This window comes from Rosa rugosa, chromosome 7 (assembly GCF_958449725.1).
Source record: "Rosa rugosa chromosome 7, drRosRugo1.1, whole genome shotgun sequence".
NCBI lineage: Eukaryota > Viridiplantae > Streptophyta > Magnoliopsida > Rosales > Rosaceae > Rosa > Rosa rugosa.
This window is the reverse complement of record NC_084826.1, coordinates 33,175,923-33,191,713: the sequence shown is the minus strand read 5'-3', so window position 1 is coordinate 33,191,713 and position 15,791 is coordinate 33,175,923. Positions and strand designations below refer to the sequence as shown.

General features: G+C 39.4%; 1 long non-coding RNA gene and 1 other non-coding gene across 2 annotated transcripts; one reads left to right on the top strand and one right to left on the bottom strand.

Annotated features, from left to right (window-relative positions):
- Positions 1-1,189: 1,189 nt before the first annotated feature.
- Positions 1,190-1,296, bottom strand: LOC133724043 (small nucleolar RNA R71). The gene has a single exon (XR_009853458.1). It is a non-coding gene; the product is annotated as a small nucleolar RNA R71 (small nucleolar RNA).
- Positions 1,297-11,833: 10,537 nt separating this feature from the next.
- On the top strand, positions 11,834-14,907 carry LOC133723759 (uncharacterized). The gene is made up of 3 exons (XR_009853247.1): positions 11,834-12,467; positions 13,022-13,098; positions 13,975-14,907. It is a non-coding gene; the product is annotated as an uncharacterized LOC133723759 (long non-coding RNA).
- Positions 14,908-15,791: the final 884 nt, after the last annotated feature.

Here is a 15,791-nt window from a genome sequence, read left to right as displayed (position 1 = left end):
AATTGAGACGCGTCGTACTCATGATGTCTTGTGATGTCTCGTTTTTCTTAATCTTAATGATTTCTATGTGTTAAATTTAGAGTTGCGTCAACCCAGGTTGCATTTTAGGAAATAGGTTAGGTGTAGAGCGTCTCTCACCTAGCATACAAGTAAGGAAAAACAATAGGTTAATTCAGGCGTTGGGTTAACTTGAGCATCCTCATCCTTAGGTAAATAAGACTAGGTTAAACATGGTTTGCATACTTGATTGATTGGTGGTGGATACATTCCCTGGCTTCTGCTACTTTATTGATTCTCAACCTTAAGCAATTTCATTATTTGTTATTTACTTTCAATTGTTTTCACAAACTTCACAATCAACTCTTAAACTCGAGAAGTCTTACAATTAGCTCCATAAGTCCTCTGCGGGAGACCCTACTTCCTTATTCTACAATTGACATTCAAATCGGTAGTAGGAAAATTGTTGGCATAAAAATAACCGATCAATTTTTGGCGCCGTGTCGCCGGGGACTTTTTAGTTCTAATTGTTTTTCTTTCTTTTTATTTTTAGCTTTCTTATCTTTTTGTTTTTCTTTTCAGGTGTATGTTTACTCGGAAAACTTCACAAGGCAAACTCATTCCTTTGGATTCTGAGATAGAACGCACCTGCAGGTCGAATAGGAAGCAAACGAAGGAAACGTGTTTGCCAATTGACGGCCCAACGGCGGGTTCTACATCTTCGCAAGGAGAGGAGGACCGAGAGAAGTACACATCTTCACATTCACCTGCGCATTCGGTGCAAGAAGACGAAGAGGAACAGTTCGAGGAACCCCCCAAAGTTGAGATGGCTGGAAGACCACTGAAGGATGCCTTCGTCCCAACAACTTCTGAATCTCCTTCATGCATTGATTATACACCGGACGGCAATCATGCCTATTCCATTCCTGTGCAGTTGATTAACTCGTTGCCCAAATATATGGGATCCCCATCTGAGGACCCTAATGTTCACATTAGGGAATTCTTGGACATATGCAAATTGCAGACCATTCAGCATCTGCCTCCTGAAGGCCTCAGGTTACTTCTTTTCCCATTTTCGTTAAAAGATGATGCTAAGCGTTGGCTATACTCTCTACCTGCAGGTATCATAACATCTTGGGATGAAATGGTCAAGAAGTTCCTCAAGCAGTACTTTCCGGCCCAACTGACAAGGAAGCTGAGAAGAGAAATACAAAATTTCTGTCAAAAGGATGGAGATACTCTATATGAGGCATGGGAGGAATTTAAGGAGCTGCAGAGGAAGTGCCCCCATCATAATTTTGCTCTGGATGACTTGGTTCAATATTTCTATGATGGTTTGGACGCGGTCAATAGGGGTAGCGTGGACTCGGCCTGTGGAGGGACATTCATGAATAAGACTGGCCGGCAAGCATATGATCTCATTGAAGACTTGGCTGATAACAATCGGCAGTTCCACACAAGGGATAAGCAAGCAAGAGGTCGTGGAGTTTATGAGCTTGACACTAAGAATGGGATGCAAAATCAGATGGTAGCCTTGGAGAGAAAACTCGATATGTTAGTGAATGTCATGAGCAATGGGTCTAAGGCATCACCTCAGGTCTGCTCTATTTGTTCATATTCTGACCATACTACTGATAGGTGTCCTATATCTACTTTGTCTGAAGAACAGGTAAACTTTGTGGGGCAACCAAGGCAAAAGTATGACCCCTACTCGAACACATACAATCCTGGATGGAAGGATCACCCTAACTTCCATTGGAACAACAATGATAATGTGGTTCGGCCTACTCAAGGTGTCTATAACACGCCACCTGGTTTCCAAGCCCCTAGACAACAAGTTCCACCTCAACAAGCTTCAAGCAAATCATTGGAGGATATGCTCAAGGAGATGGCACTTCATACCTCTACATTCATGCAAGAGACCAAGGCTCAATTTAAGGAGCAAGGGCAATCAATCAAGAACTTAGAAAGACAAGTTGGGCAACTTGCAAGTGATATGCAAAATAGGTCTCCTGGCACTCTTCCAAGCACAACTGTGCCTAATCCTAAGGGTGAGAGTGTTGCGGAGCTCCATGCCATGACTTTGAGAAGTGGAAAGCAATTGGAGGAACCAATAAGAGCCAAAGAGAAGTCTCAAGAAGCTTTGGAGGAAGAAAAAGAACCCGAAAACAAAGCTGAAACTATCAAAAACCAAAATTTGGCAATCCACCGACCAGTCGGCGAAACCCGCCGACCAGTCGTCACAGAAAAGTCAGATTTTGACCATTCGAAGGAAATTCGTCAGCCAGTCGAAAATCGGGGCACTCCTAACCCTTCTTTGAATTCTTTTAAGGCTAACAATGATGCTTCTATCCCTATGTCTTCTTGTATCCCTTTTCCTCGCAGGTTCATGAACTCAAAGAAGGAGCAACATGAGAAAGACATCTTGGAAACCTTTCGGAAAGTCCAAGTGAACATCCCTCTTTTGGATGCCATCAAACAAGTACCCAAATAAGCTAAGTTTCTCAAGGAGTTGTGTACGAATAAGAGGAGGTATAAAGATAAGGAAACCGTGGCTCTTAGTGAGGAAGTCTCAGCGGTACTTTTGCGAAAATTGCCTCCTAAGCTAAAGGATCCTGGAAGATTCACCATCCCTTGCACAATTGGGGAACGCAGGTTTGAAAAAGCTCTACTTGATTTAGGAGCTTCTATTAATCTAATGCCCTATACTGTGTATGAAACTCTTAAGTTAGGTGAGCTCAAGGATACTCAAGTCACCATTCAACTAGCGGATCGTTCTATAGCTTATCCTAAGGGCATAGTTGAAGATGTCTTGGTGCAAGTGGGAGAGTTGATCTTTCCAGCGGATTTCTTTGTCTTGGAGATGGAGCCCGAGCCTATGCCATACGACCTCCCTCTCATTCTTGGTCGCCCATTCATGAGAACTGCACGCACAAAGATTGATGTCTATGAGGGGACCTTAACAATGGAATTTGATGGCGACATTATATGCTTCAACATCTTTGAGGCCATGAGGTATCCAAATGATGTTCATACTTGTTTTTCCATAGATGCCTTTGATTATCTTGTGCAGGATACCTTTAATGCAAGTGTGGGGGAGGATAAACTCAAGAGCACATTAGAATTGGGATTGGAGCAAAACGATTTTCAACTAGTCGAAGGTGATACTTCAACTGGACAAATGCAGGGGAAAGACACCAACCCAAGGGTCTCCAACGATGTAGTTTGGAACCATGAGCTCATGGAAACAGTCGCTACACTTGCGGCACGCCCTCAAGTACAAGGTAAGCCTCCTAACTTTATTTCCCTTCCAGTTTCAGATGCAAAACTTGTACCTTCTGTGATTCAGGCACCCAAATTAGAGCTTAAACCATTGCCGGATCATCTCAAGTATACTTATTTGGGAGATAATGAGACATTGCCGGTTATTATTGCTTCTAACCTTTCGGCACATGAGGAGGCAAAGCTTGTCCGAGTTCTTAGAGAGCACATGAAAGCCATAGCTTGGAGCATTGCAAACATTAAGGGGATTAGTCCATCCATGTGCATGCATCGCATTCATCTTGAGGAGGATTCAAAACCTTCAAGGGAAGCTCAAAGAAGATTGAATCCTCCAATGATGGAAGTCGTGAAGAAGGAAGTTCTTAAGCTCCTAGATGTGAGGATAATCTATCCAATCTCTGATAGCAAGTGGGTGAGCCCTGTTCAAGTGGTACCAAAGAGATCCGGCATCACCGTAGTCAAGAATGAGGATAATGAGTTGGTACCTACAAGAGTGCAAACCGGGTGGAGAGTTTGCATTGATTACCGCAAGCTCAACACCGCTACACGCAAGGATCACTTCCCTCTCCCATTCATTGACCAAATGTTGGAGCGACTCGCAGGACATGCCTACTATTGTTTCTTGGACGGCTACTCAGGATACAATCAGATCGCTATCGATCCCATGGACCAAGAGAAGACTACATTTACGTGTCCCTTTGGTACGTTTGCCTACCGTAGGATGCCGTTTGGCTTGTGTAATGCACCGGCGACTTTTCAACGTTGCATGATGGTAATATTTTCTGACATGGTTGAGAAGATCATAGAAGTCTTCATGGACGACTTCTCCTTGTACGGTAATTCTTTTGATTCATGCTTACATAATTTGTCTTTAGTGCTTAAAAGATGTGAGGATACGAATCTTGTTTTAAATTGGGAGAAGTGCCACTTCATGGTACAACAAGGGATAGTGTTAGGCCATATTGTTTCTGCTAAGGGTATTGAGGTAGATAAAGCAAAAATAGATCTTGTTCGTTCCTTACCACCTCCCACTTGTGTGAGAGAGGTACGTTCTTTTCTTGATCATGCAGGGTTCTATAGGCGCTTTATCAAAGACCATTCAAAGATCACAAGACCCTTGTGCAAACTTCTTCAGAAAGATGTGCCCTTTGTCTTTGATGAAGAGTGCAAGGCTGCATTCGAGAAGCTCAAGAAGATGCTCACTGAAGCTCGTATCATCATGCCACCGGATTGGAATCTACCATTTGAGCTTATGTGTGATGCCACTGACTACGCAATTGGGGTTGTTTTGGGCCAAAGAGTGGATAAGCTTCCTCATGCCATCTACTACGCATCTCGTACCTTGAATGATGCTCAGCTAAACTATTCTACCACTAAAAAAGAACTTCTTGCTGTAGTTTTTGATTTAGAAAAGTTTAGGTCTTATTTGGTTGGAACAAAAATTACTATTTTCACTGACCATGCAGCTCTAAAGTATTTGCTTAACAAGAAGGAGGCAAAACCAAGGTTGATTAGATGGATGCTTCTACTCCAAGAGTTTGATCTTGAGATAAAAGACAAGAAGGGGAGCGAGAATGTTGTAGCTGACCACCTTAGCCGTCTTGTCAATGGCTCCAACGCAGAAGAGGATTCTCTTCCTCTTCGTGAGAGCTTTCCAGATGAACAGTTGTTTGCTATGCAAGCTTCTGATCCTTGGTATGCGGACATCATCAACTATTTGGTCACCAAGAAAATTCCGGAGGATTTCACACGTGCTCAAAAGGACAAGTTGGTGAAGATGGCCAAATACTATGTGTGGGATGACCCCTATCTATGGAAGCATTGCCCGGATTTAGTGATTAGAAGGTGTGTACCCGAAACTGAATTTCATTCTATATTAACCTTTTGTCACTCTTATGCTTGTGGAGGTCACTTTGGAGCTAAGAAGACTGCTCTCAAAGTATTAGAAAGTGGCTTCTTTTGGCCCACTTTGTTTAAGGATGCACATGCATTTTGTGTATCATGTGATCGTTGTCAACGTACAGGTAACTTGGGCCCAAGAGATCAAATGCCTCAAAATCCTATTCTTATTGTCGAAATCTTCGATGTTTGGGGCATAGATTTCATGGGACCTTTTCCTTCTTCAAATGGTTATCTTTACATTCTATTATCTGTTGATTATGTCTCTAAGTGGGTGGAAGCAAAGGCCACCCGGACTAATGATTCCAAAGTTGTTTTGAGTTTTCTTAAAGAGCATATCTTTTCGAGATTTGGAACACCTAGAGCTATCATCAGCGATGGAGGGACTCATTTTTGCAATAGATCATTTGAAGCTTTGTTGAAGAAGTACAATATCACACATAGGGTCTCAACGCCCTACCATCCTCAAACAAGTGGCCAGGCGGAGGTTTCTAATCGACAAGTGAAGCAAATACTTGAGAAGACAGTTGGACCCACTCGGAAGGATTGGAGCTCACGCTTAGATGATGCTTTATGGGCATACCGGACTGCTTACAAGACCCCCATTGGGATGTCTCCATATCGGCTTGTGTTTGGCAAACCATGTCACCTTCCGGTGGAACTTGAGCATAGGGCTTATTGGGCGATTAAGCAATTTAATATGGATATGGCAGCGGCTGGTGACAAAAGGAGACTGCAACTCAATGAGTTGGAGGAGCTACGCAATGATGCTTATGAGTCTAGTAGGATTTACAAGGACAAGGCTAAGGCCTTCCATGATAAGATGATCAAGAGGAAAACTTTTGTCGTTGGACAAAAAGTCCTTCTTTTTGAATCTCGTCTTCGCTTGTTCCCAGGTAAACTTCGTTCTAGGTGGATTGGACCATTCGTTATAACTAATGTGTTCCCTCATGGTGCAGTGGAAATTAAGAGCATTCGCACGGAAAAGGTGTTCAAGGTGAATGGGCATAGACTCAAGCCCTATTATGAGTCTTTCGTGGAGCATGACTTGGAGGAGGTGCCCCTCCAAGTTCCCACCTATGCGGATTAAAGGATGTGCACCGTCTGGCTGCAGACGTTAACGCAATCGCTACTTGGGAGGCAACCCAATGATGGAAAAGTTGGAAGCGGCTGAAGTGCTTGCCAAGCAGATTTGATCTCTCTATCTCTTCTCTTTTATTTATGTTATTTGATTATATTTGCTCCATTGTGTGTTTTTGGTTGTGTTTAATCTTTTTCTTTATGCTTGATTTGTTCATTGTTGTGCTTTATAGTCAAACATTGAGGGCAATGTTTAGATCAAGTGTGGGGGGAAGGTTTAACACTTTGTTGTTTGCCTAGAGTCTTTGTTTTAGGAGTTTTGGCTTTAATTTCATGTTTTTGTTGAAATCCACCGACCAGTCGGCGAAGTCTGCCGACCGGTCGTTGTTTGTCTATTTTAGGGTCAGAAGCTCACCGACCAGTCGGCGGAGTCTGCCGACCGGTCGTCACAAAAAAAAAAAAAAAAAACTGAAAATTAAAAAAAATAATAATAATAAATAAAAAAAATTTAGGTTTTGTTTTTGTTTTTGTTTTTGTTGAGTCTTTAGGAGTCTTCCAACACTATGATGAGCATGAACTATTGATTTGAATTATATGGTTACAAGATGATTGCAAGCATGATTTTGAATTCATAATCTTAAGTAATTGCTAATAGACTTTTATGATTATTATGCTTGATTTATGGTGCAATAGATGGTTAGGGCTTATGTGATGACTGAAAATTTGATGGAAGCATGCTAGAACAAGTTAAACTTGATTTAGTCCCTTGTGAGTTATTGAGCCTTTATATGTGCTATTTCTTTTCTGAGTGCTTAGTATAGATCATCTTATTTTCTTGACGAGGATTTTGCTTGATCTCATTTTTTATTCACCTTGGTTGAGACTCGGATTCGACATGCATATTTATATAAGGACAAATGCTAGAACTTGCCCCAAAGCCTCTTGAAGCGTATGGTTGAATTGCATGATGGATGGGAAAGGATGAAGGCACTAGGATTACCACCAAAGCCAAACTAACCGGTGTCCCTTTATGCCCACAAGATGTGCAACCCCCTAGTTAACCCCTTTGAGCCTACATTTAGCCTTTTCTTTCATCACCCACATAATCCTTAAACCTTGAGCCTAGTGTAGTTTTTCCTTTACCCTTATTCTTAAGATTTAGTGGAGCTATATTCATGAGATATTTCCGTTCAAGGTGATTGTTGTACAAAACAAGTGTGGGGGAATCAGATTCATGATCCAAAGAAAAAATATTTATTGCCGTGAAAAAAAAAAAAGAAAAAAAAAAGAATTATTCGGCATTGAAAGAAAAAAATAATACAAAGTTTGGATCTGATTCTCTGTGTGAAAAAGGAGATTGATTAGAAGTGAAGGCCCAACATGAAGAATTTGGCCTTTGTCCTACTTCACGAATGTTGTAGACGTTATACCTTGAGAACTTTAAAGATTTTTCATCTCTTACTTCATTACTCGCTCCACTAGGTTTTTAGAATCTTTGTTATTTCCTATCCTTTCTTTCATTAAACCTCAACCCTTGGCCCCATTACAACCTTGAATAAAGACCTTCTAATCTTTGAAGTTGTGCATTCGATTTGTGGAGACTTGTGCAGAGGGGTGAGTATATGGTGTCACTGGCCTTCATCCGAGTTTTGGCATTCCAATCATGGGATCATAATGAAAAAAATATATCAGAAAAAGCTTTTGTTTCTTGTTATCATATGTGAGCTATTTGTTTGCCTTATTACATCATTCCTCTCACATATAACTTGAGTGAATATTTATGCTTAGGAATCAAGTCAGAAAATCATGAGAGAAAAGAAATTGAGAGCATCTTTGTGAGAAATTAAGTTGAAGCTTGTTTGAAACATGAAGATGTTGGGTTTTGTTTTGTTGCATTGGTTTTAATTATCTTTGTATTATGTTTTGAGCATGATGGTTATCAAAGTAATTTCATGTAAGTCTGAAATTTCTTTGGTTATCAAAGTAAGTCTGAAATTACTTTGGTTATCAAAGTAATTTCATGTAAGTCTGAAATTTCATGTAAGTCTGATTTTGGATTTAATTTCATGTAAGCTTGAATCTTGTTGCCCATATGTGTGGGTGTTAAAAGTTCTCTGAGATGTTTGGAAGACAATAGGTCCGTGTCTTGGGTACTTAGTGTCTAGTTGTTTGCTAGGGACTAGCAAAGCTTAAGTGTGGGAGTATTTGATAGGAGCATTTTATGCGACGTGTATATGGTTAATCCCTATATTAATCTTTGTTAGTTTATTCTATTTTCTCTTTATTTATTTACTTTTGTGTTTATTAGGTTTTTCGGAGCAAATATACAAAAAGAATATAATATTGAGGAAAGATGCGCAAATAAGGAAAAGCTTGAAGTCCTAGCCCAAGCAGAAGACCTTGACGGAACGAGAAGCCCAATCCATGGAGATATTGCAGGAAATTATGGAGATATTCGCAGAGATATTGATGATGACATGACGAATTCTCATTGGACAAAGGGATGTGGAGAAATCCTAATTCAATCAGAGAATTAAGAAGTTGATCTTCTCTACACTTTAAGGATTCTCAAACCAAAAAGGAATGAAGGAGGACTCAAGAGCACTATAAAAAGGCTAGAAAAGCTAACGAAAAGGAGTTTACGCGCGAGAATCAAGCAAGAAACCCGAGCAGAAGAAAGCAGATCAGCCGTCCACCGACCAGTCGGCAGATCTCGCCGACCAGTCGTTCTGACGACTTTTCCAACTTGATTTTTAGGGTTTTTCTGTTTTTCCTGGTTGCACTAGGAAAGCTTGTTTCTTCATTTCTGCTCAAATGTGTGGACCGTTTTCTCTCATATTTGTTCGTCTTGATGTACACAGGCTCCTCTTTCCATTCGTGCGTTCATTTCCACTTTTTAGCTCGGAGGTCCTGAAAATAGAAACTAGTATGAGAAATAGAAACTTACCTAATTTGAAAAATAGAAACTTACTAAAAATGAAAAATAGAAAGTTACTAAAAATGAAAAATGGAAACTTTCCTAAACTGAAAATGGAAACTTGCCAGAAATGAGAAATGAAAACTACAAAAATAGAAACTTTACACAAATAGGAACTTTCCCAATCAAAGAATGGAAACTTTCCTCAACAGAGTTTTACTAAGGAAATGACGCAATAAATGTAAGGAAATGCAGTTAAAACGTCGCATTAAAATGCTCCTATCAAATTCCCCCACACTTAGCTTTTGCTAGTCCCTTAGCAAAATCAAACAAAGACACACACTAAGACTCAACGAAAATTACAGACTCAAACAAATACAATGACTCTATTGCCCTTCAACTTTTTGTTTCAGCAATCTCTTACTTTCACAACACCAAGATTAGCACTTAACCAAGAATCAATGTTAAGCATTCGAGAGTTAATTAAAACATATAATCCACACATACACAAGTAGGACTCGGTTGGAACAATGGTGATGGTTTCTGTTAAGCATGCTTCAACAAGTTTGGTTCAATTCCTCACAAGGTATATCCACTCTTTCTTCTCTCAGATCATGGCAATGCTTAAAAGCTTATACACTCAATTATATGTGAAAGATAGCAAGTATATCACATAATGCAAGAAACGAAAGCACAAGTATAATTTTCTTTAAAGATCTCATGAAGGATATCAACTACTTGCACAGATGGACCCAAGCCATAGGTTCAACTCTTGCAACTCATCTCCACATCAAGGGCTGTCCCATCTTAAGGATCAAGAAGGTCTTCTCAAGGGTTGTAATGGGGCCATGGCTCAAGGTTTTAAGAAACGAAGGGTAAGGAATTTAACAAAGTGTCCTAAAAACCTAGTAGAGCTCATGTAAATGTAGAGAGACTTCTAGAAATTCACCAAGTATGCCAAAACGTCACTATCCCATGGGGGTGTTATAAAGGGGCCTAATGTCTTCATGTTGGGCCCAATCTTCAATGTAAACTTCCCTTGAACTCTAGTGAAATGGACAAAGGCCAAATTTTTCTATAGTGGGCCTTCAATTCAAAACAACTCCTAAATCACTAAGTATGGGGGACTAGAATCCATAAACATATATTTTTCTTTCTTTCCTTTCTTTTTAGCCGTACACATTTTTCTTTTTCTTTTTTTTTTTTCATTTTTCACGGCTTTCACATATTTTTTTTTTCTTTATGGACAAAATTCCCCCACACTTGAACTTTCACCTCTTCTTTCTTCAATATTGACGCCAAAAATCTTCAAGTAAAGTTTCAATTTAGCTCCACTAAGTCCTTAGGACAAAGGGTAGGGTTATAGCTATACTAAGGCTTAGGTTAAAGATTTTAAGGGTGATGAAAGAAAAGGCTTAACGTAGGCTCAAAGGGGTTTATCTAGGAGAGTCCCACGACGGGCACAATTAAGGACACAGGTTTATATGGCAATGGTGGTAATTCCTAGGTTGCCTCTATCCCTTCCAGAATCAGGGCCATGTATTGATATAACGTCTCAACAAGCACAAGAGCGAATTCTAGCATTCTCTAGTCCATCAAACTTAATCTATGGCAAGTAGTCAATCAAGATGAAAAAATAATGAGATCATCAAAACATCGCCAAGAATTTAAGAATATATTTTTCATTTCACTCCAAGAAAAGGGACATGGGCACAATTATCTCACATGGGTTTATATGAATCAAAACTCATCTTAACATGCTCATATTCTGTACCAAAGTCACGAAATCCATATCCACTACAAGGCACATATTTTTCATATATCTCAATTAACCAAAGAATACCATGTTAAAATCATCTCAATTTCGTGATCCTCTTTTAGTCATGATTTCAGAGATATAGAATCATCCTAGACAGTTGAAAGGGCATCCTAAGACTCAAAACAAAAATGAAAGCAACGAAATTTTTATTTTTATGACATTTTTCGATTTTTTTGTATTTTTCAATATATATGACTCAAAACAAAAATGTAAATCCCTTCCCCCACACTTAAATATTGCATTGTCCTCAATGTAATCAATTATAAGCATGCAATGAAACACTTAAGCATATAGAGATGAAATTTACGAAAATAAAGTTCAAAGAAAAAAACAAAAGTTACAAAAATAAAGAAGTAGGGAAGAAGAAGAAAATCTGCGTTGAAGGCTCCTCCACAGCTACTTCTGAATTGGGTTGCCTCCCAAGCAGCGCTTAATGTTTATAGTCTTTCAGCCTAGACTTGGTTTCCTCTCGTCCTCAGTTGGGTGGGCCTTCAGAGCCTCCTTTTGGGTTTGGAATTGTGTTGCTCGGAAGCCTACCAGTTTCATGAAACTTGGTCATGAAGTCCACCACTTGTCCCATCTGCTTTTTGAGTTCAGCAATGTCCTTGGTGTGGTTCTGTTGTCCTTGCATCAAAGTCTGTGTGGCACTAGTCAATGCCTGAGTGGAATTAGTCAATGCCTCAATAGTCTTATCATAGTGGGAATTTGAATTCCCTACGTTGTGTTGAGGAGGCATGTAAGGCCTTTGAAAAGAATGCCCTTGGAATGAAGGTGTAATACCCCGAAAAATCCAAATTAAATTCCATGGTTTTTTAGAAATGATTTCACGATAGTAGGAGCGAGTACGAAGCTTGGAAAAGTTGTGGAATTAGTTCGAACGATTTTATTTTCGAAAACGAACGTTTTTAGGGGGTCAACAAAGTTGACTTTTTATACGTTCAAAATTTGGGAAAACTTCCTTCATGAAAGTTGTAGAGCTCGTCGATACGAGTTCGTGGACATGTGGAACGCATTATTTGGAGTTCGTATGAATAAGTTATGAATATTTTAAAATTGAGAATTTTCTATAAATACAAAAAATCAGATTTCTCAATAAGGAAACCCGAAAATTTCCAGATTTTTCTCCTCCTCGCTGCCTTGGCTTCACGGCGTCGCCACGACTTCATCCGGCCACCTATGGCCATGAAATTGATATCAATCTCTTCGCCTTGAAACCAGCTTTCCATTCATATATGTCTTGCATCCTATCATTCACCATAGACAACGAATCGAAGCAAAGAAGGTCAGACCATTTTTCATGCATTTCTTCAAATTCCAGCCAACTCCGGCAAAGGTAGGAGGGGAGACCAACTGGGCTTTGTTCGCCTTGCCATGCTCTATAAACTCACCAAGTTTCACATCTCGATTCAACCCGAGGAAGACGAATTTCAGATTTGAGCGATTTTGGGCGATTTCGGCCTCTTTCTTCTTGAGGTAATTTTCGACCACTTCCGGTCATTTTTAGACTTCATGCTAGTTAGGAAAGTGGTTGGGCTTGATGAGATGAAGAGGAGCAGCCCGGCCCCGACACCATTGGCGGTGGTCGGCGGCGGCTCTGCCACTAACTCCGGCGGCCCTTTCCGGCCAACTCCGGGGGTCAAAAATATAGTTTCTGTGCATTTTTAGATTCTATATTTCAATACGATCATTTCGATATATTATACGCAATTTTCGGATATCGTATGATTTAGTTATGAATTTTACGATTTCGAACGATTTCGATTGTTCGATTAATGATCTGTGAAGATCGGACCGTCTGATGGACTTGTAGTTTTGATATGTTGATCGTATGACTGTCCCAATGACCTTGTGTGGTCATGGGCGAAGATCCGACCGTTGGATCTTCGTATAATTGCAAAACAGTGATTCGGGAGGCGATTCGTGAGAATCCGTCCGTCGGATTTTTATATAAGTTAGAATCCGACCGTTGGATTGTCGTTTAAGTATGTTTTGGAATTGTTAGCTAAATTCAAGTCACATTTGATTAGGTGATTGGCGGATTGATTTGGCGGACGATTCGTAAAATCGTTGTTGAGCTGTTTAGAAGACGCAACGGGAATTAGAGGTGAGTAAACCTCACGTGGTTCATATTACGAACCCAATATATTTAATTGCTTTATTTTGCAATCATATGAACTATTGTTGGTGTATTAGACATTCCTGTGTGAATGTCTGTATATATATTATTACGTGAAATAATATGTATTGTTGGAGTTGTGTTGAGTTTATTGTTGAGAAACAATATATTGTGAGAGGTATTGAGTTTATTGTTGAGAAACAATATATTGTGAGAGGTGTTGAGTTTTATTGTTGAGGAACAATAAATTGTTGTGATATGTGGAGATCACTAGGTCACGAGGTGACCATGGCATCTATTAGTGAATCACGCTCTCGTACCGGGCTGGTGGTTATTAATAGTATTAAATCGTAATCACGTCTGTGGCCGGACGAGTGGTTACGTTCAGTTAGAGCTCTAGTCTGTCTGCCAAATGTGGAGTGACCTTATGAGTGAAATTGAGAGTAACTCATAAGTGTCAATATATATATGGTAACCTTATGAGGGAAATTGAGAGTAACTCATAAGGGTCTATATATATATATGAGTCTGTCTACCAAATGTTGGGAAATCTTATGAGCGAATTTGAGAGTAACTCATAAGTGTCTATATATATATATGAGAGTGAGTGATCTTATGAGCTAAATTGAGAGTAACTCATAAGTGTCTACATATATATATGAGAGTGAGTGATCTTATGAGCTAAATTGAGAGTAACTCATAAGTGTCTATATATATATATGAGAGTGAGAAAGTAACGTGGGTTTGTGGTAGTCTTGAAATCTAATAAATCAACAGTTCTTTCTTGTTTACTCATACTGGCTGTAAAAAGCTTACCGGGTTTTGTGTTGTTGCAACTCCCGGTACACTATTCAAATTGTGTAGCGGGTAATCCTACAGGACAGGAGAACCAGGACGGTGATCGTGCGGTTAGAGCAATTGTTAGAGTTTTACAACAATTGTAAGTTGTGAGGTGTGTTATGCTCATTTGAGCTTTATAATATATTGTGAGAGTGAATTGTAATAATGAACTCGAAGTTTCGAGATTTGTTTTTTTGTAATTGTAATTATTCAGGTTTCGGATTTGAATTTATCATTCAAAATCCGGGGCGTGACAGTTTGGTATCAGAGCGTAAGGTGCATATTTGGTGATGTGTCAATACCTTCCGAGTGATGGCCCGTCTGCAGCGGATCCCCATCGTGTGCTCTTTGGTATTGGCTAAGTCATTGGGTATGCGTGAGTGTTGGGAGTTGTTTAGGCCGCTAGGTCGTTTAGGGAACGTGAATACATTCCCTATAGTATTGACTTGGTTAATATGAATTTGTATTTGACTTATACTGTGTTTTAAGTGTTATACAAGTATTAGCCAAGCATACTATACTCCTTAGGTGATGGATATTCGAAGGGGTTGTACTTAGAACCTTACAGTTGTCTTGTAGGTTCGTATGAGAATAAGTTCAGTGGCCGCGAGTTACAATCCTTGAGGAATAGGAACCTCTTGATTCAACTCTGTTAAGTCAACGAGGATTGTTTTATGGAAATGAGGTTCTTTTGATTGTTGAAGTGTTTGGTTGAAGGCATGGTCTGGACCTATGCTCGTCTGTAATGTGGATACGAGTATTAATCGATGGTAATTTTGCCTTTTTAAGTTGGATATACTAATGTTCTTGAATAGATTCTTGACTCATGTGGAGTTGTGAGTAGTGTTGCGGTTAGGGAAGGAATTATTGCGGTTACTTCTTCCTTGTGCTTGTAAGTTGTTAAGCAGGGTTTAAGGTGCGAGACAAGAATTTTATTTTGTGCTCGATGGTTAGAGAGGAGAGACCATTGTTTTGGGTTGTCGTTGAGTACTATAATTCCTTCAGAATCAGGATTGTTGGTAGAATTGGAATTAGTAGTAGTTTTGGTGATTCTGAATTTGAATTGAGTTCGCGAGATGTGTCTTATATACGTGGTTGATGTTACTTGCATCATTTTGGAACGATACGTTACGATTCACAAGGAAAACTGGATTTGAAATTTATTCATTTGAACACCATGGGTTGATGACCTGACCGTGACTTGTGAATATAGTTTTGTTCAAGTGAATGAAATTGAATTTTGTGGCCTTTGTGTGGTGAACTAGTTTTCTTAAGTTTTGGATCGTAGTATGGAGATGGGCTGCAGTGAATTTGAAGTTGTTGTGTGTTTTAAGTTTAAGTAGGCGGGACACTTAAAGTTTTGCAATGGAGTTGATTTTGGTGTAATTAATTGGGAGAGTTAGAATCAGTTCTTGTGAATGATGTTGGATGAGAGTGTGTGCCTTTGGTGATTGATTTTAGGTGTTACAGTTAAACGCAATTTCGGATATTGATTTTAGTGATTTTGTTAGGTATCCATAGTGGTTCAAGTGAATTACTATGTGATATGGAGTTTGATTTGATTTCTGAATCGCTAAATGTTAGGGATTGAATTGTGGTGAGTTTTTGTTGAAACAATTGATAGATGGAATTATCGAGATTCTATAAGAGTTGTAAGAGTAACTCTAAAAACGTGGGTTTTTCCTAGCTAACTCAGGATGTGTTTAGCTTTATAAATCCCTAATCCTATCGATGAAATTGTTGTGTTTGGTTTGACTCAGAGGATACTAGCTAGACCTCGATGCGACTTAATTGATTGTTGGATTCTTTTTGAGTGATTGTTTTTATTGCATCATTATGAA